Below are 21098 nucleotides of genomic sequence, written 5' to 3'. Positions count from 1 at the left end.
CTGGGATTAACTGGTGAACTGTCTGGATGAGTTCATTGAAAACCAGAAATGGAGGAGGCCTTCACTCTCCAACTGAACTACACTAGGTTTATATCCCCTCGTTTCTTATAAAAGTATATTTTGGCCGGGCGGTGGTGGCGCACGCCTTTAATCCCAGCACTTGGGAGGCAGAGCCAGGCAGATCGCTGTGAGTTCGAGGCCAGCCTGGGCTACCAAGTGAGCTCCAGGAAAGGCGCAAAGCTACGCAGAGAAACCCTGTCTCAAAAAACCAAAAAAAAAAAAAAAAAAAAAAAAAAAAAGAGAGTCTATGTTGATGTTCTTCCTAGATTCTCCTCTTTTGGCTCTAATTCTAACTCCCACTTCTGACCTCTTTACATCAGGGCATGTTGTTAGCCTTTTCACATCATTACTAGGTGAGCAACAAAGAAGAAAGTTTCTGGAAAAACTAGCTTCTGTAAGACAACCAGAAAGTGTTGACAATCATTTCTTGGTCTAAGCATTCTTTAGCTCTTTTGAAAAATGACCTCAGCCTATCTGTGGGCTGGATCTCCCTGGTATAGATCACAGTGTCCTATAGCCCTTTCTGCTTGGGTTTGAATCTAAGCCTGAAAATTTCTGCCTTAGTCGCTTCCCTCATCTCGAGAAATGAAGTGGATTTCTGAAGTTGCTGCCTCTGGTATGTCTCAGCTTTCTCCTTTACCTTTTCAGCAGTTCGCATTCTTTTACTGAAAATAACTGTTTTTATATTGAAATTAGTGGTGTAATGTTTTTATCCTGATTACACTCTGGATGATTTTGATGAGGTAAACATGTGGGAAGAAATCCACTTCTAGTCACCATGGGAAATGCAGTGGAATCCAACCAAAAAGGTTGAGTGAGATGTCCTTTGTAAGAATTACCTTGTCAAAGAGCACCTGCCTGAAGTAGCTGTTCTGAGATGTAGACTACGTGTTATATTGCCAATTAGCTCTGGGCTGGAAGTGAGTTGCCGAACTGGATTACTGCAGCCTGGAGATGTTCTCAGGGTAACAGTGCTAAGCAGTTTCTATTAGCCACAGGGAATAAAAGAGGCGGTACTCTGTACTGTGGGGAGCTGTTAGCATGCTTGCATATTGTGTTTGGGTCCTTGAATCATATGTCTAAAAAACACCTGACTTTTTATGAATATGCGATATTTGATACTCTATCATAAACCGCTAGATGATTTTTGTCTAGTTATTCCCTAATGTGTGTTCTGAGCATGGTTAAGGTAGGCCATTCAAGGCTGTAATGCTTGATAGTTTGGGTGTTAAACACATAGTGACTTGGGATGTTTCCACTGATGGTGGGTTTATTAGGGACATACAGAATCATAGCTAACGGGACAGGTGCCTTTCTGTGTGTGGGTATGGTTGTAGCACCCCTTTAAAGAAAGCTTGTCTGGTTCTCTTTTGATATGTGTGTCTCATTTTATCAGTGTCATAAGGCTGGGAGACAGTAGTCTCATTTGCCTTGTGACAAGAAGGGTTGCTAGGAAATGGTTGAGGGGGACGTGGACTGAGAATCCAGAGAGCTGCCGCAGAAGCTGCTGGGTGCAAGCCCCACTTCCCTGGTAGGAGTCAGTGGTGTTCCTGCTGTGGCAGAGGTTTGGGACGGGAAGAGAGGTGTAGAGGGACCCAGACTATCAAGTCTCAAAGGTAGAATGAAAACTTCTATAGGAAGTGTTTGTGACGGACATTGGTTGGCAGAGTGACACTTATCAGCAGAGTGACCTTTATCGGTAGAGCTCTCAGTATGAAGTAGGTGAACTTAACACAGTGGATGTCATAGGAAGGGCTCGAGAAGAAGAGTCTGGACAAATCATGTCTCAGAGTATCTCCTGGGTCTGAATTTTTTTCTAGAAGTGTTCCTTAATGGAACTTTCAGGTGGTCTGGAAGGGGACATGCTGCTCTTTGAAAAGCATAACGGAGACAATTATCAATCAAAGTGTTGTGGCCAGCAGCAGATGGCTTTAGGCCAGATTTCTTCAACATTTTCAGGTGAGGATGCTAAATGCATAGATGGAAAGCTTATGATCCCTGGTTTTAAGAGGGATGACCACACAGGTTCTGACGAGGCTGGGAGGCACCCACAGTGAACCATTTGTCTTCCCTTTTCTGCGGGACTCCAGGCTTCCTTCCCCGCGTACACACTTTCATTCTCTCGGCTGAGGTGTTTTCGGGTATTTCTCATCTCCCAGTGGCTCCCAGAGTCAGTCCACTGCTCACCCACTCAGGAAGAGTCATGCACACTGGCACGTGCATGAAGAGCGTGAGCACAGAAGACTGGGGTGCAAGCACCAGTCCTAAGATGTTGGCTCAAGTTTATATGATGCCAGTCCAAGCTCGGAGACACCAGCACCAACATGGAGGGGTGCGAGCACGGAGGCATTATGATCAGTTGGCTGATTATGGCGGTGCCCATTATATAGAAAGCAAGGTAAAGGAAACTTGGGCCTAACTTCCTGAGCATGCAGTCACCACTGTCGCTGCCCTTGGCTGTGAGTTTCTTGTATCTTGCAGGCAGTGTGGCCCTGACTGACTTGAGAGCCCTCCTGGGAATTTACACCACTGGCATAGGTAAGTGCTTGGACCAGGGCTTCTCCCATTGTTCTGTAGGTAGCCTGGCTTTTGACCTGTATCAGAGAATTCAATAAATACAGTATGCACTTTGAAAGTGTGTCTCATGGGTCACTAAGTGTTTGTAATCATTACCTTTCAACAGAATAGCTCCTATCATTGCAATGGTGAGTCATCCTTATACTTATGAAACTTGTCCATGTAAACAGAAAGATCAGCCGTGCTACAGCTCCATGCTGTAGCTCCACTAATGAAGTGATGTTAGCAGTCTTTTTATTCAATTGTGTGTCTTCCTGTGGACACAATAGTGGCAATAACAAGAAAACTATTGTGTGAGAATCAGAAGGGTAAAAGGAACTTAGAACAAAGACTTAATTAAATTGTATATGATTTATCTACTATGTTGTGTGTGTGTGTGTGTGTGTGTGTGTGTGTGTGTGTATGCATGCACACGTGTGTGCTCGCATGTGCAGGTTTATTGGGACTCCATGTGTGTTGAGAATGTGGGGAAGGGTGTGCTTTGATTTTGATTTGGAGGACATGAGAACTGTGGGGTGAAAACTGTCATATATACATGTAATGCTGTGCTTGCTGGCTTCTTGCCTAGTGTGGCAACTCAGAGTATGTGTGACTTGTGTACTTTTTAGGACATAAATTAGGACTAATGTTTGAATTAGTTGGGATTATGTTTTAAACTGAGTGATAAGAATCTAATGTGTATGTTTGCATGTGGATGATGGTGTTTGTTTAGATAATTTGAATTAAAGGATTTTGATAGTGTATACATTACATGTTTGTACTTGGTCTTGGGGTTAAGTATGTATAATTTGGGAATATTCTGTTTTTTTTCCCTTGAAAGTTGGGATATTTTAGTTTGTCATGGAATTTGGAATGTATATATACATATGCTGGGCAAGAAATAATTGCATGAGAACAGTGTTAAAGAAATGGAATGAATATCTGATTGTGCAAATGGGTGAATACTGTTGGGAAATGTAGGTGAATTATTTGCATTTGAGATGTCATGGATGGTTACAGAATTTGTCTATGTGTAATTAGCATGTGGGGTCCGGTGTGTGAGCAATCAGGGACTGTAGAATGGGTGTATATGTCTGAGATGTGGAGTTCAGAGAACTCAGCGTTGGAAAGATAGAATTGTTTTTGTGATCATTCATAGTATGTTATCTTGTTCATACAGGAAGTATGATACTATGTTGGAGGATACAGTTGCATATTTGTAGTGTTCTATGTATTTATATAGCTGCTTGGTGCTTGTAGAGTGCCACATGTAGATGGAGTTTGTATTTCTTCTATACCTCCTGGGTATGCATGGTTTCTGGTATGACCAGATTTTTGTGTGAGGAGTGTTTAGGTGACAGTATGTTTACTAAAGGGTCATGAAAATTTGGATGAATATTTTACATGACTACATATTGTAACTAGAGAGTAATTAGTATATACATAGGAAGTAAGGATATGTGCATTTGATGGATAGGTAAGATGGTATGTTTGCACAGGCAAGTATGGGAAATATATTTACTGCATTAAGGTTTATGATATGGTTATTTGTTAGTATTGGTGATACAGGGAGGAAGTGGTTTCTATTAGATAATTCTGGATTGGCAGGTGATTTTTATTTTTATTTTTTTAATTTTTTTATTCTCTTATATATTGCATTATAACCACGGTTTCCTCCTCCTCCTCTCTTCCCAGTCCCTCCTCCCACCTCCTCTCCCCCCCAGATCCACCTTTCCTTTGTTTACCTTCAGACAAGGTGTTTCAACCAAACCTGCCCTAGTAAGTTGCAATAAGACTAGGCACCTCTCCTTGTACGAAGGCTGGACGAGGCAACCCAGTAGGAGCAAAAAGGTCCCATTAGTAGTCAAAAGAGTGAGAGACAGCCCCCTCTTCCACTGTTAGGTGTCTACAAGAACATCAAGCTACACAACTATAACATATATGCAGAGGGCCTACCCAGGTCAGTCTCATGCAGGCTCCCTGGCTGTTGGTTCAGTCTCTGTGTGTCCCTATGAGCCCTGGTTAGTTGATTCTGTGGGTTTTCTTATGGCGTCCTTGACCCCTCTGGCTCCTATAATCCTTCTACAGGTTTCCCTGAGCTCTGCGCAGTGTTTGGCTGTGGGTCTCTGCATCTGGTCCCATCACTTGCTGGATAAAGCCTCTCTGATGATGATTAGGCTAGGCTCGAGTATAGCAGGGTATCATTAGGAATCATTTCATTGACTCTCCCACCTCCCCCCCCCCTCCGGTTGTGTTTGTTTCTATCCTAGATTTCTCCAGCCTCTGGTTCCTAGACCTCCAGGTAGTGTCAGGCATGGGCTCCCTCACGTGGCATGGGGCTCAAGCTGGACCAGTCATTGTCTGGCTACTCCCACAATTACCCCAGAACATCTTGCAGGCAGGACAAATTGTAGATTGAAGGTTTTATAGCTGAGTTGGTATCCCAGTCTCTCCACTGGAAGCCTTGCCTGGTTACAGAAGATGACCATTTCAGACTCTGTAGTCCCATTACTAGGAGTCTTAGCTAGGGTCACCCTCATAGGTTCTTGAGAGTTTCCATTGCACTAGGTTTCTACCTTGCCCCCAATTCCAGCCATCTGTCCAAGTACTCTCTCCCTCCACCCCAAACCTGATCCCTTCTGTTCCCATCCCTACCCACTCCCAATCCACCCATGGAATCTATTCTATTTTCCCTTCCCAGGGAGATTCATGTGTCCCCTGAGTCCTCCTTGTTACTTAGTCTCTCTGGGTCTGTAGATTGTAGTATGATTACCATTACTTTAAAGCTAATATCCATTTATAAGTGAGTATATACCATGTTTGTTTTTCTGGGTTTGGGTTACCTCACTCAGGATGATTGGTTTTTTTTTTCTAGTTCCATTCATTTGCCTGCAAATTTCATGATTTTTTTTAACAGCTGAGCAGTAGTTCATTGTATAAATGTACCACATTTTCTTTATCCAATCTTTGGTTGAGAGACATCTAGGTTGTTTCCAGTTTCTGGCTGTCTTAGTTAGGATTTCTGTTCCTGTGAAGAGACATCATGAGCATGACAACTCTTGTAAAGGAAAACATTTCACTGGTGGCTTATAGTTTCAAAAATTTAGTCCATTATTATCATGGTGTGACATGGTAGCATGCAATCAGATATGGTGCTGGAAAAGGAGCTGAGAGTCTTATATCTTGATCTGTAGGCAATAGGAAGTGAACTGAACTAGGCATACATTGAGCATGGGAGAACTCAAGGCCCACCCCTACAGTGACACACTTCCTCCAACAAGGCCATACCTACTTCAACAAGGTCACACCTCCTAGCAGTGCCACTCCCAGTAAGCTTATTTTGGGGGTCAATTATGTTCAAACTACCACAATGGCTATTATGAATAAAGCTGTTATGAACAAAGTTGAGAAACTGTTCTTGTAATAGGATAGAGCATCCTTTGGGTATATGCCCAGGAGTGGTAATATTGGGTCTAACAGTAGATTGATTCCCAAATTTCTGAGAAACCACTATATTGATTTCCAAAGTGGCTGTACAACTTCAAGCTCCCACCAGCAGTGGAGGAGTGTTCCCCTTGCTCTACATCCTCACTAGCATGAGCTGTCACTTGTGGTTTTGATCTTCCATTCTGACAGGTGTAAGATGGAATCTGAATCATTTTGATTTGGATTTCCCTGATGGCTAAGAACATTTCTTTAAGTGTTTCTTGGCCTTTTGAAATTCCTCTGTTTCAAATTTTCTGTTTAGATCTGTACACCATTTTTAAATTGGATTATTTGATTTGTTGATGTCTAGTTTCTTGAGTTCTTTATATATTTTGGCTCTTAGTCCTCTGTCAGATGTGGAGTTGGTTAAAATCTTTTCCCATTCTGTAGGCTGCCATTTTGTCCTGTTGATAGCATCCTTTGCCTTACAGAAGCTTTTCAGTTTTATAAGGTCTCACTTATTGATTGTTGATCTTAGTGCCTACTCTATTGGTATTCTATTCAGGAAGATGTCTCCTGTGACAAGTGTTCAAGGCTGTTTTCTACTTTCTCTTCTATCACGTTGTAATTTTATGTTGAGGTCTTTGATCCACTTGAACTTGAGTTTTGTGCAGGGTGATAGATATGGATCTATTTGCATTCTTCTACATACCAACATCCAGTTACACCAGCACCATTTGTTGAAGATACTTTTCCCCATTGTATGTTTCTGGCTTCTTTATAAAAAAAACCAGGGGTCCACAGGTGTGTGGATTTACATCTGGGTCTTTGATTTGGTTCCATTGTTTGACCTGTCTTTTTATGCCAGTACCATATAGTATAGCTTGAAATCAGGGATGGTGATGCCTCCAGAAGTTCTTTTATTGTACAGGATTGTTTTAGCTATCCTGGGTTTTTCCATATAAAGTTGAGTATTGTTCTTTCAAGGTCTGTAAAGAATTATGTTGGAATTTTGATAGGGATTGTGTTGAATATGTAGATTGCTTTTGGTAGAAGGCCATTTTTACTATGTTAATCCTACTGATCCATGAGCATGGGAGAGCTTTCCATCTTCTGATATCTTCTTCAATTTATTTCTTCAAAGACATGAAGTTATTGTCTTACATGTCTTTCACTTACCTTGTTAGAGTTACTGCAAGGTATTTTATATTATTTGTGGCTATTATGAAGGGTATTGCTGTGGGATGTTTTGTATACTGTGAATATGTGTTGCTCTGATTGGTTGATAAATAAAACACTGATTGGCTAGTAGCCAGACAGGAAGTATAGGAGGGATAAGCAGACAAGGAGAATTCTGGGAAGAGGAGACTCAAGCCTGCTGTCCAGGGAGCAGCATGTAATGGCACACAGGTAAAGCCACAGAACACGTGGCAACATATAGATTAACAGAAATGGGCTGAGTTTAAGTGTAAGAGCTAGTCAGTGATAGGCCTGAGCTAATGGCCAAACAGTTTTAATTAATATAAGCTTCTGTGTGTTTATTTGGGTCTGAGTGGCTGCAGACTGGGTGGGACACAGGAAAATTTCCAGGTACAGGGTATTGTTTCACTGATTTATTTCTCAGTCTGTTTGTCATTTATATATAGAAAGGCTTCTGATTTTTTTCTTTTTTAGTTAATCTTGTATCTAGCTTCACTGAAAGTGTTTATCAGCTGTAGGAGTTCCCTGGTAGAACTTTTGGGGTCACTTGTGTGTACTATCATATCATCTGCAAATAATGATACTTTAATTTCTTTCTTTCAATTAGTATCCCTGATCTCTCCAAGACTTTTATCATAAAGGGGTGTTGGATTTCATCAAGGGCTTTTTCAGCATCTAATGAGATGATCATGTGTTTTTTTTTCTTTCAGTTTGTTACATGGTGGATTATATTGACAGATTTTTGTAAATTGAGCCATTCCTGCTTCTCTGGTATGAAGCCTACTTGATCATGGTGGATGATCTTTTTGATGTGTTCTTGGATTAGATTTGAGAGTGTTTTTACATGAATGTACCTCAGGGAAATTGGTCTGTAATTCTCTTTCTCTGTTGAATCTTTGTTTTGTGGTTTGAGTTTCAGGGTAACTGTGGCCTCATAAAGTAAATGTTCTTTCTGTTTCTATTTTGAGGAATAATTTGAGGAGTATTGATATAAGCTCTAATTTGAAAGTCTAGTGGAATTCTGTGATAAAACCGTCTGGCCCTGGGCTTTGTTTTTGGTTGGGAGACTTTTAATTCATTGATTCTTTGTCTTGTTCTCTTTGCTTGTATTTCATTTATTTCAGCCCTGCCATCTACTTCTTTTGGGCATGTTTTATAAGGTCTCACTTATTGATTGTTGATCTTATATTTTGATTATTTCCTGCCATCTACTTCTTTTGGGCATGTTTGTTTCTCTTTGTTCTAGAGCTTTCAGGTGTGCTGTTAAGGTGCTAGTATGAGCTCTCTCCAATTTCTTTATGAAGGTACTGTATGAACGTTCTTCACACTGCTTTTGTTGTGTCCCATAAGTTTAGATATGCTGTGCACTCGTTTCCATTAATTCTAGGAAGTCCATTTCTTTCTTTAGCCTTGACCCAGCGCTCATTCAGTAGAGAGCTGTTCAGTTTCTATGAATTTGTAGGCTTTCTGTTGTTGTTGAAATCCAGCTTTAAAATGTGGTCTGATAGGATACAGGGGTTTATTTCCATTTTCTTGTATCTGTTGAGACTTGCTTTGTGACTGAGTATGTTATCAATTTTGGAGGAGGTTCCATGAGGTGCTGAGAAGAAGGTATATTCTTTTTGTGTTTGAGTGAAATATTATGTAGATATTTGATAGGTTTATTTGGTTCATAATGTCCATTAGCTCCATTATTTCTCTGTTTAGGTTTTGTCTGGATGACTTGTCCATTGGTGAGAGTGGGGTATTGAAGTCTCCCACTATTAATGTGTGAGGTTTGATGTGTGATTTAAGCATTAGTAATGTTTCTTTTACAAGTGTGGGTACTCTTGTTTTTTGGGCATAGATGTTAAGAATTGAGATGTCATCTTGGTGGATTTTTCTTTTCTTTCTTATTTTTTTTTTTTTTTGATTTTTCGAGACAGGGTTTCTCTGTAGTTTTGCGCCTTTCCTGGGACTCACTTGGTAGCCCAGGCTGGCCTCGAACTCACAGAGATCCACCTGCCTCTGCCTCCCGAGTGCTGGGATTAAAGGCGTGCGCCACCACCGCCCAGCGGATTTTTCTTTTAATGGGTATGAAGTGTCCTTCCCCATCTCTTTTGATTAATTTTGGTTGGATGTTTATTCTGTTAGATATTAGAATAGCCATGCCATCTTGCTTCTTGGGTCCATTTGCTTGGAAATTTTTTTCCCAACCCTTTACTCTGAGGTAATGTCTGTCTTTGATGTTAAGGTATGTTTCTTGTATGCTTCAGAAGGATGGATCCTGTTTGTGCATCCTGTTAGCCAATGCCTTTGGGGGGGGGCGGGAAATTGAGTACATTGATATTGGGAGATATTGGTGACAAATGATTGTTAATTCCTATTATTTTGTTGGTGATGATAGTGTGTGTTTGTATGTATCTGTATGTCTTCCTTTGGTTTTGCTAGTGTGAGATTATTTTCTGTGTTTTCATGGGTATAGTTAGCCTCCTTGGGTTGGAGTTTTCTTTCCAATACCCTTGTTTATCTGAAGATTAGTGAGAATCCTGTGATTCACCGTAAGCCTGTCAAAAGCAAGAGTCGAGTGAATGCCTCTGTCTAGTTCACCCACTTTACCTGCAGATAGTTACCGTTCTGCTCAGCATCATTTTCAAACTGTGTGTTCTGTTTGTTTTTATTAGCATGTAGGTTTTTGTTCCATTGATTCTTTACTCCTTAATTCCCCTGTCCCCTCCTCACATTGTGTCCTCCTGTCCTTAGACGTCCCCTCTCAGCTTTCATAGCACATGTCTCCTGTTGCCCGCTTCCCCCCTCCCCTGATGTCTTCTCCTACAACGTGGTCTCCTGTTAAATTCTACAGCCTACACCCACACTCACACCCACTGTATAACATACACACATAAATACAGAGCTAGCTTTCCATTTGAAAGAATACAAGAGATTTCCTCCCCATCTTGAAATCGCCTTAAAAGTTTGTTTTTAAAACCATGTGCCACCCTTTACTGTGAATGGAAATGCCTGAGGTTTCTTTGCTACTGAGAGAAGCTGTACAGCTCTGTAATGACTACTCAGCGGAGAAAGTCACCTTATACATGGCCTGGGCCATCTGTCATTTAAAAGTGAAATGCAGATCACTTATCACAGAGAGGGTAGTTGACGTTGTTGGAGTTTGTCCTTGAACTTTCTCTTAACCCATAGTGTAAGCAGACCTCACGGTTCTCTACAACCAAGCTGCTTGCACCAGCTGATCCTGCCTTTGGTCCGGTTACCATTTTTCTGTGCCTCATTTGCTGAGCAGATGTGAGAGGATGTTTCTGAGCTGTTGCTGGTGATTTGGCTGGGTGTTTAGCAAGGGTGTCATCAAAAGTACCATCCTGTCAGCCGGGGTGTGATGAAAAAAGGGATTTGCTGGAAAGTTTAGTAAGCCAGTGAAGCAGAGCAAGCCTGGGCATTGACTGAGTTCTGTTTTCCATTTTACTTTCTATAGATTTTATTTTCCAGCCATGCTCTGGGTGTGTGCTGTCTCCTTTCAGTGCCCAAAGAGATTAAATTCTGCATGTTAGCCGCCTCTCCTTGTGCATACCAAAGTCCCCTGTATAGAATGCCTCGTGTTCGTGTCTCACCTATACACATGCTCCTGTATAGCATGCTTTAACTTCTCCTCTATTGTTCGTGCTAAAAGTCAACATTACAACATACGTTTTTGTAGCTAAGATTGACACTAGGGCCTTGTGCATTATAGGTAAGTATAGCTCTCTGCTGTGGAGCACTCTGCACCCAGCTTCATTTTGCACATTTTTCAAAGTTTCGTTTCATTCTATGTGTGAGTGTTTTGTCTGCATGCATGCATGCATGTGTACCACCTGCATGCCTGGTGCCAGTGGAGGCCAGAAGAGGGCATCAGATCCCCTGGAACCGCAGTTACAGATGGTTGTGAACCACCTTGTGGGTGCTGGGAATCAAACCTGGGTCCTCTGGAAGAACAGCCAGCACTCTTAACTACTGAGCTATCCCTTCTGCCCTGTCACTTTGTGCATCTTAATAGGCTTTATTTCCATTCTAGAATTCTGTAACATCCCAGTAGTATCCACATGTCTGGCTGTATTTATAGACAGAGAAGAGGAAATAACACACAAAACAGAAAGTGAGGTAGAGACAGTTTACTTCTTTACAGTTCCTGTTTTTCTTATTTGAATATGGACTAGTTGGCTGTGAGTGGTTGAGACTCCACTACTTTTTGAAAAGTAAGGTTTTTTTTCCATCAGTTTGTAGTTTATGAGGTGGGAAAGTCCCTTAGGTCATGTAAGAGACCAGCCTCACACTTATTTACCCCAGGAACTCTTGAGGAATGAGGGATAAGAGAGTTAGAAATAGAGGGGGAGAGAAACAGAGAGAAAACACAGGATAGACTCGGGTGAGCCTGGATCTTTATCCACCAGCCCAGAACTTTATTCCAAAGGTCTATTTATAATAATGCCAAGGTGTGGAGCAAAAGACTGCCCCCTTGTGAGTTATAGTCACCTGGTACCCAGGCCCGTGGTCCAATCAACCTCTTATGCAGTCCTGCTGGGTACAGCCACTAGGAGACCTAGTGGGCTACAACAAGGTCAAACTTGCTAGATTAAACAATTCAGTTTAACATTCACAATGCCTAATAAATGTGAATGTTAATGCACAATCGCACTGTTTGATTAGTTACTTTTCCGGTGGCTGTGACCAAATTCCTGACAAAAATCAACTTAGGGAGAGAAGGTGTGGTAGTGTGAACATAATTATGGCCCCCATAAACTCATAGGGAGTGACACCATTAGAAGGTGTGGCTTTGCTGGAGTAAGTGTGGCCTTCTTGGAGGAAGTGTGTCTGTGGTGGTATTGTGTTTCCCAAAATATTGTGTACCCTAATAAATTTATCTGGGGTCAGAGAACAGACAGCCACTAGATACAAGGCTAGAAAATGGTGGCACTCACACCTTTAATCCTAGCATTCCGGAGATAGAAATCCCTCTGGATCTCTGTGAGTTCAAGGCCACATTGGAAATAGCCAAGCATGGTGACACATGCCTTTAATCCCAGAAAGCAAGCCTTTTAATCCCAGGGAGTGGTGGTAGAAAGTAGGAAGGTATATAAGGCGTGAGGACCAGAAACTAGGCATTTTGGCTGGTTAAGCATTCAGGCTTTTGAGCAGTAATTCAGCTGAGACCCATTCCGGATGAGGACTCAGAGGCCTCCAGTCTGAGGAGACAAGACCAGCTGAGGATCCGGCTAGGTGAGATGGCTGTGGCTTGTTCTGTCTCTCTGATCTACCAGCATGGACCCACGATAACTCTCCTTGGGTTTGATTTTATTAATAAGAACTTTTAAGATTCCTGCAACATGTGTCACTGTGGAGGTGGGTAGGCTTTGAGGTCTCATATGCTCAAGATATACCCAGTGTCTCAGTCCACTTCCTGTTGCCTTCGATCAGCAACCTCCTCCAGCACCATGTCTGCCTGCACACTGCCATGTCCCACCATGATGATAATGGACTAAACCTCTGAAACTGTAAGCCACTCCATTAAATGTTTTCCTTTATAAGAGTTGGCATGCTCATGGTGTCTCTTCACAACAGTAGGAATCCCAGCTAAGACAGAAGTATTTATTTAGTTGAGGTTGCAGTCCGTCACGGCGGGGCAGGCGGGGCTGCAAGAGCAGGAGACACTGGTCACACTGCAGTGGCCACATGTCACGGAGCAGAGAGAGGAATGCTGGTGCTCAGCTCACTTTGCCTTTTCATTCGGTCTGGGACTGCAGTCCATGGTACGATGCCTCCCACATTTGGGGGAGTCTTCCCACCTCAACCAGTGTACTAACCTAATCTAGATCATCCTCTGCAGACAGGACCTGAGGCATGTCTCTTGGATGATCCTAGGACCTGTTAACCACCACCACTGTATTAATTAGGGAATGACAAAAAAATGGTCTGTGTGTGTTTAGTACAGATTCGACCGTTACGGGCTTAATTGCATTGCGCTCACAGGACCAGTGTTGCCTCTTCCATTTTGAGGCTGCAGTTAGTTGAATCCCAGGACACCTAGACCCAACTGCATTAGCTTAGGCCTCATCACCTTCCTTTCTACAGAGTTCCAATGTCTTCACATCATCTTGACCCTTGCAAGAGAAAAGCTGCATTTTTTTTTTTTAACTCGTGAGAAGTCAGGTGCACAATGTGGTCACGTCATAGCTTGAGTGGCGGAGGGAGTCTGTAAACCTCAGGGAGCTGGAGTTTAGCTTTACTTTTAATTTGTGGATTTCTTCCAAAGTGTGAACTGAGCAGCTGGATGGCTTTTGTGGTTGGTTAGTGTAAAGGTTTGTTTCTGTTTTCTGTTCATATGACATGACTAGATGGCACCGTCAGTCACTGGACTGTGAGGAAGCCATTGTCCTGCCCTGGCCCTCCAGAGTCTCTCATGCTGAAGCCTAGGGCCACCACTGTGCTCACAGCATGCAGATAGGATAAGGACAGGGACAGAGTCCTCTCTGGAAAGATGACAGAGAGTTCCACACTACTGGGGGAAGACACTTTCCAGTATCAGAAACAAGCCAGGGTTTTTCTTTGCTGTTTTCGTCTCCCAACATCTTTCTTCTTGATAAAATATTTTCGTGTGTGTGTGTGTGTGTGTGTGTGTGTGTGTGTGTGTGTGTGTGTGTGTGTGTGTCTATGCACCTACTCACATGCATGTGGATGCTAGAGAACAAACATTATCACTCCCTGTTCTTCCCTGTCTCCATGACTCTGGCAACTCCAGGGACCTCAGGTGAGTGTAATCATACTATATTCGTCCTTTGTGCCTTGTGTGTTTCACTTTCTACAGTGTTCTCGAGGGCCACCGTAGTGTGTCACTACAGTATTCTTGAGGGCCACCGTAGTGTGTGTCACAACCTCCTTTTTTAGATTTTTGGCCATGCTGTATTAGGGTTTTGATGCTTGAAACCCAAGAAGGTGTGAGTGACCCCAAATTTCGTCATTTCTCACCCTTATCTATTGGGACCCTGTTAAGACCTGGATCCTGGGTAAAGTCTAGATAAATTGAAGTGCATTTGGGAATTTGCGGGGTGGGCTGTGTAAGAGAATTCTTGTGGCTTCCTTGGTTGGTGGTACACCTACCCCTTTTCCAGACTGAGGGACAATGGGCCCCTCATGAGTATTTGAGGATGTGTTCAATCTGAGGCCATGCTTGCTCTTTCAATCTTCAAAGCCTCCAGAAGCTCACTAGCACAACATTGCCATTCTGTTTGCTGTTTCCTTAGGAGCTACTTGATGCTGCTGTGATGCCAGCAGAGGATTTAACTGGCCTTGTAAAGAAGAGCTTATTTCTGTCATTGTAGTTGTGGGATTGATCACAGTGGGTCTGGGGACACAGTGGGAATTGGTTGCTTAAGAAATTCTCCAATTCTTGGAGCCTGGTATGGTGACACATACCACATTCTAGCACTTGGGAGGTGGAGGCAGGAAGATCAGGAGTTCAAGGCTGTCCTTGGTTACATAGTGAGTTTAAGACTACATCAGGGAAAATAAAAAGAAGGGAAGTTTCCAATTCTGAGTTTGTCTCCTAATTACCAGGAACCTCCACCTAAATTTGGCCTTAGAACCCTTCATTCTGACAGCCAGCCCTTTCCTTTCTCATACTCACTCCCGTTCCTCTCCTCCCTGGTGACGTAGGAGACTTCATCCACAAGTACCAATGGTCCATAGCTGTTTTTGGAATGAACGTTAAAAACTACGTTTATAAATATGAATTGTAAAAGTCAGGCAGAGGTTGCATAGTGCTCCCTGCCTCTGCTTCTTCTAGCGCAGTGGTTCTCAACCTTCCTAGTGCTATGACTCTTTAATACAGTTCCTCATGTGGTGGTGACCCCCAACCATAGAATTATTTTGTTGCTACCTCATAACTGTAATTTTTCTACTGTTGTTAGTTGTAATGCAAATATCTGTGTTTCTGATGGTCTTAGGTGACCTCTGTGAAAGGGTTGTTTGACCTAAAGGGGCCACAACCCACAGGTTGAGAAACCACTGTTCTAGACTCAGGGAGGTTTGCTCACATGGCCCTGTCTCCTCATCTTCCTCTGAGTTTTCTGGACATTGGTAGACTTGCTGTCTTTGCCCCTGTGGAAAGCTAAATCGTGCATGTGCACTTCTTCCTAGGTGAAGCGGAAGATCTGGCTCTAGGGGACCGTTTGGAATACTCCATGGACACACAGCCCACTGCCCACTTGGAAAGGTAAGCTGGAAGACACGGACCTCCTGCGTGGTGTTTCTAGAATATCGTGGGTTGGCTGCTTTACCCTTGACTCTGGAGGCTGTACCTGCCTGACTCAGAGAGTAGGGTTACATGGCCTGGGCACTCTATTGTTGGGCAGGTGAGATGCCTACCTGGAGTCCTGTTTCTTGCCCAGAGCAATGCTCAACCCTAGCATCCCTTAATCCACGTACTTGGGGGTAGGGAGAATTGCTTATTCTCATATCAAGGTTAATCTTTTCTCATCTGCATTTTTAAAATCACTTGTCCTTTGTGAACAAAGCCAGATTCTCACTAGCACAGCACTTGACATTCTGTGGACTGTTTCCTTAGGAATGAACCACTTGACATAGTTCTTGCCACACTGGACTTTGAGTGACCTGGACAGACCCCTTTATCCTTCTCTCCTCCCTTCATGCTGTTTTTACACTTCTTAAATTCCATTTTTCATGCCTAGTGGAGTCATTCATTTTTCTTAGAGCTTCTCCTACCATGTAGATATCACTTCCTACCCCGGGGCTCAGCAAAGCCACCAAAGCCCCAGCCTAGTCTTGGGAGTCCTTGCTGCATCAACCTCTCTTTACTCTGCAATAAACACAGTCTTATTTGGCCTGGTAACTGGGCACTGGACACTGCTTTCTCATCCCTCATTCTATCAGTAATGCTTGCCCCTTCTTTGTCTTCTTCTAGTTCCCGGTACTTATGGGGACCCAGCCTGTGATAACCAGTGCCCTTAATGGCTCTCATGAGCTAACCTGGAAGGGACTGAATCATCTCATAATGCTTCAGGCATTGTAGCCTTTATCCTCGGGAAGGATGGGCTATTGTATGACTCAGTTCTCTGCTTCCATGGTACTCAGAATGGTTCCTTCCATCCCATCCCTTGGGGGCCAGGCTATGAGAAGCTTTGGGGATTAAAAGTCTTTCCCAACCCAAAGAGTTCAGAAACAGAACACTCCATACCCATCATGGTTCTCTGCTTTGATCCATTACTAAGTCTCGTACTGGCATAGGGTCAGCTGGGTGTGTAGGTATGTGAGAGAGAGCATGTTTTTAGGCGGTGTGAGGCCCAGCTTTGATTCCCAGTGCTGCAAAAGAAGAAAAAAGAAAAATTCCACAGGGAAAATGAAAAGTTGAAGTGTTTCAAGAAATGAGGCTCATAAATTTTCTGTTACAAAGAAGAGCTGTTGCCTGGGAGTCATGATATGTGTGTGGTCCCAGCTTCAGGAGAGGATGAGGCAGGAGAATTGCTTGGGTCTAGGAATTCAATACCAGTTTGGGCAGAATGTCTCCAAACCAACCTCAAACATGGAATGTGGACCAGGGGTCTAGGTCAAGGACAGAATGTGCACACAGGCTTTGCATTGATCACCAACACCAAAGAAGAGGTGACAAAACAGTCTTCTGATGAGTCTCAGGATGCTGCAGCTCCTCATTCTTCACCTGCAGGGTGATCCTGTAGACATGTGCTCAGGCACTGGGGACTGAGCATGCTCAGTATGTGTTCTGCCTCTAGGCTACACCCTCACCATTTTCTGGTCTCTCATGACCAGAGAACAGGACAGCATCTTGACCACTGTAGCCTGTCCAAGACCCACAGTGTGTCACAACTCGCCCACAGTATGCACCCACACATCTCTGTGGAATGAGTCAACATCTCTCATGCAGTGTAGACAGTACCTTGAGGCCCAGCCTGTAGCCATTTCTCATAGGGATCCTGGAAAGGCATAGTGGAACAGAAAAGGATCTTGAGAGATGGGTAATTGTGAGAAAAAGTGTCATAGACAGTGAGTACAGAAGCAGTTTAGAGAGAGGGGACATTGTGACTCACAGAACAATTGAAGAACACTCATAAAAGTCTCTCCACATTTCTATTCCAATAGTTTTTATTCATTAGGGCAAAGAAGATTTTTTGCAAGTAGGTAAATGTTTACTCAGCAGTTGGGAGTTTACTCAGCTATTACTCCAAGAAGCTTGCTGGGTGTGTTGTGCCCTACATTTGCTATGAACCTAGCATATAGCCTTTCTATTGATTACTGTCATTTTTTTAAATTTAATTCACAAATATCTAGCTGCCAGGGAGAAGCTTGAAACCTGTCAGGCAGAGCCAACAAGGACACAGTGTCCTGCCACAGCAGGAAGGAGCCTGGAGAACACAGAGGACAGTTAGTACCACTTGGACATCTCTGTCCTCTCCGAGTGTGGAAGTTGGTCCTTGCAGAGAAAGAAGCCTGACTAAAGTAAGGATGTACCCTCACACTTTGGCAACATAATTGGCCTATCACTGAAGATGAGGACTTTGTCTTGAGCCTTGTGGCTCTGGCTGGGGACCATCTATTAACATCAGACCCTCTTCTCACAGGGTCAGAACAAAGACATAAGGAAGCCACTGCAAAAGAGGTGGGGGTGAGGGTGGACCGGGTTCATGCTTATATCCCTGGAAGACATGTTTTGAGGAATGAAGAGACCAGATGTGAAAGCCAGAAGGGACATATATTGTATCTTTGTCTGTGTTAATTCAGTGCTTTCTGGCACACCGTGACTGCATTTTGCTCCTACTCCTGGTGAATGACATGGATACAGCTCACTAGTGGGTTTTGAATGTGAAATTAGTAAAAGTGACTGCTTATGCCCAAACAGCGCCCTGTGAGCCTTGTGGCCTAGAGATGGCAACGTGAGCCCCAGTGTCCACTGTAGTACTGTCAGGCATAAAGTGAGACAGGTCCCTTCCAGGGCAGACTGTATCAAGGCACCTCGAAGTATCCCCTCTGTTACTTTCAGTTTCAATATGACAGTGCAAATTGTCCATACCCGCAGGCATTTCTGTTTATCACTTAAGCATGAACTCTGTGACCCAAAACTGAACTCTGTGACCCAAAACTGAACAAGCTCATGAATATAATGTATTCCTTGACTGAGCATGCTTGGGCATGTAGTGAACTCCTTTACTGAGCGTGCTCAGAAGTGTAGTGAACATTTTCACTGAGGATGCTCAGCAGTGTGGTGTCCTCCTTTGCAGACCATAATCAGGAGGGACCTACTCCTCTAGGAATATGTCTAAAGCTCCAGAATAGAGTCCCCTTGCTTTCTCAGAGAGGGTTATTGCTTTTGAGATGTCACTGTGTTCTTGCCCACTGCAAGTGGCTGCTCTCTCTCCTCTGTCTTAACTCTGCTTAGTTTGGCTTTGCAGTCACCAATATGAGAGCTCTTGGTGTCTAATCCAGGGCTCTTGTAAGCTACCAGAGTAGCCACAATGGCAGCAGCAGCAACCATGACCTTTACATTTGTTCAGAATATGATCCCAAGTGTAACCTAACCCGGCTGTGGCTCCTTCAGAGCAAAAAAGAGAGAGCTGTCCCACCTGGAGGATCTCAAGTTCCTCATTTCACGTTCACAGTGATCTGGGACAGGTTGCAGGAACAGTTGAACCTCCTCAGATGGTGAGCACCATACAGCCCCTTCTGGCTCTGCTGGAACATTGTCTTAATCTGCTCAGAAAGATTTTCTGGAACATTTGTGAGGGAAAAGCGGCCTGGGTGACCTTTTTATACTGTGAAAAACAAACAGGATCAAAGGGTGGCGTGTGTAACAGTCAGCCTCCCCAAATGTGGTAACTAACTCCTTAAGGGATGTGTCCTTTGAGCCCCAGACCTTAGAAGGCTTAATGGAAAACCAGCCCTTGGAGGAGAAAATTGTTCTGTCTCATAGGTCCCTGCTGGGCTCCTGGACTGAGTTCCAGAGCTCCAGAAAATCACACATTAGCTTCTTCAATGAGAAAGCTTGGATGGCTCTCTATGCCATCACTGCCATGGCTTATCAGTGTAGGCCTCTGGGTCAAGGAACCCCTGGCTACATAGTACAAGATGTGGATAAGCAGCTACGAAAGAGGAAGGACACTCTAGGTAAATGAACAAGTTGGCGCAAAAACCCACATTCCTCAGGCTAAGGTCTATAGCCCCTTCAGAGAACAGCAAGTTCATTTTTGCTGGTATTCAGAAATGAAAGGAATGGTAGGTGCAGTTCTTACTCTTTCCCTTGTGACCTCCCCTGAGTAGTTATGAGAAGGACCTGCTCAGGGGCCTCAGTCTTCAGGGGTGAGCTTGTCTGGTTGGCCCTGGGACTGTTCTGGCAATAGGCTCTGGCAGCATCCAGCCAGAAACAGTTCTACAGCAGCAGTCCTTGTGCGTGGGCTCTCTTCCCTCCTTTACTCAGCATCTCCTACATTGTCCAGCAGAGATGTGGTGAAGACACTCCGAGTAAGCTTCCACACAGACCCGGCCTGTGACCCCACAAGGAACTGTGGCTAAAGACCTGACTCAGAAGTTACACAGTACCCTGACCAAGCTTGTTCTGTCTCTCTCAGCATCTGTGAGTTTGTCCAGTTTCACCCTCTATGAAGTGGCCATCCACTAGGTCTTTTTCCTTCACCACATCAAAGCAGAGACACATGGAAGGGTCTCTGTTAGTGACTTTGGACACAGGTAGGACTTAGCACTGAGCTAGATCAACTGAATCGTAGCTCTTTTCCTGACTCCTCCTTCAGAACTTGTGATCCCTTGCCAACCCCTCCCCCTCCCATTCCACCCTCTGGTTGCATCTTCTGTCTGCTTCCGGCTCAGCTTTCCCAGGTCCCCACATATGGGTGATGCTGCAGGATTGGTCCTTCTAAGGTGACAGATATCAAGTTGCATTCCCCATAAAGAGTTAGGATTTTTTGTTTTATTTGCGAAGGGCATTCAAGAAGCGAAGACAAAATGCAGAAGTGCGTCCACCTTGGCAGCTGTGCCTACAAGGCTTCCTGTGGACTCCACTGTCCTCTCCCTTCATTGTAGCCTCTTAACTTTGGGATTCCTGACTCCTACTTGGAGCTGACAGGCAGCAGCATAGTGTTCTCAGGGTGTTAGCAGTTTGACTCCTCACCTGCTTCTAGCCCCTGCATTTGTTGGTCTTGAAAGTTGTGAGTGCAACCTGAGTTTGACTCCTGGTGATGTCCTAGGGGGATAAGCCCATGTTATTTTCATTTGGCTCTGTGGTTGTCATATTATGGGTGACTCTAAGGAGGATGGGTTTTCCAGGTGGGGTATCATAGGATGTCATGCTGAACTCAGTGTTGCCCACAATACCGCTGTCTAAGTTAAAACCCACAGTACCATATGTGAGAATGATATGCAAGGGCAGGTCATCCAGAGGCAGCAGAGCATGGAAGGCAAGCTGTGGCTTCTGCTACCCTTCATCTTTTGTTTCTAGTCATCCAGCAGCTGTTACTTCCCAAGCAATGTAAAGGTGGAAATGTCAGTTCATTCCTACTCCTCTTTTTGAGGGAGGAGTACAATGAGAGGTCCTGCAAGGCTTTTTGTCAAAACAGGGCTGCATAGGCTTCACTGTCTGCTAACAGCCCTCCCTGGAACTTAATAACTTAATATGATGTATGTTGCTGTGACTTCATTAAACATTCAATGTTTTTTAAAAACCCCAAAGTTTCATGGAAGTTGTATCCCATGGTGAACATGAACTCTACAATCTTGGAGATTGAGACTTGTGGGGCTGTTTCTCTAGAGGAAGGGAGTGGACCTTCTTCACTGTGAAACAGCCAAGGGTA

General features: G+C 43.8%; 1 long non-coding RNA gene across 1 annotated transcript; it reads left to right on the top strand.

Annotated features, from left to right (window-relative positions):
* Positions 1-268: 268 nt before the first annotated feature.
* Positions 269-20969, top strand: LOC119088008. Its single transcript, XR_005091564.1, has 4 exons — positions 269-2458; positions 2542-2598; positions 15406-15481; positions 17572-20969. It is a non-coding gene; the product is annotated as an uncharacterized LOC119088008 (long non-coding RNA).
* Positions 20970-21098: the final 129 nt, after the last annotated feature.

Source organism: Peromyscus leucopus, chromosome 5 (genome assembly GCF_004664715.2).
Source record: "Peromyscus leucopus breed LL Stock chromosome 5, UCI_PerLeu_2.1, whole genome shotgun sequence".
Classification (NCBI taxonomy): Eukaryota; Metazoa; Chordata; class Mammalia; order Rodentia; family Cricetidae; genus Peromyscus; species Peromyscus leucopus.
Note: the sequence above shows the minus strand (reverse complement) of the source record. Positions and strands in the feature narration are given on the sequence as shown.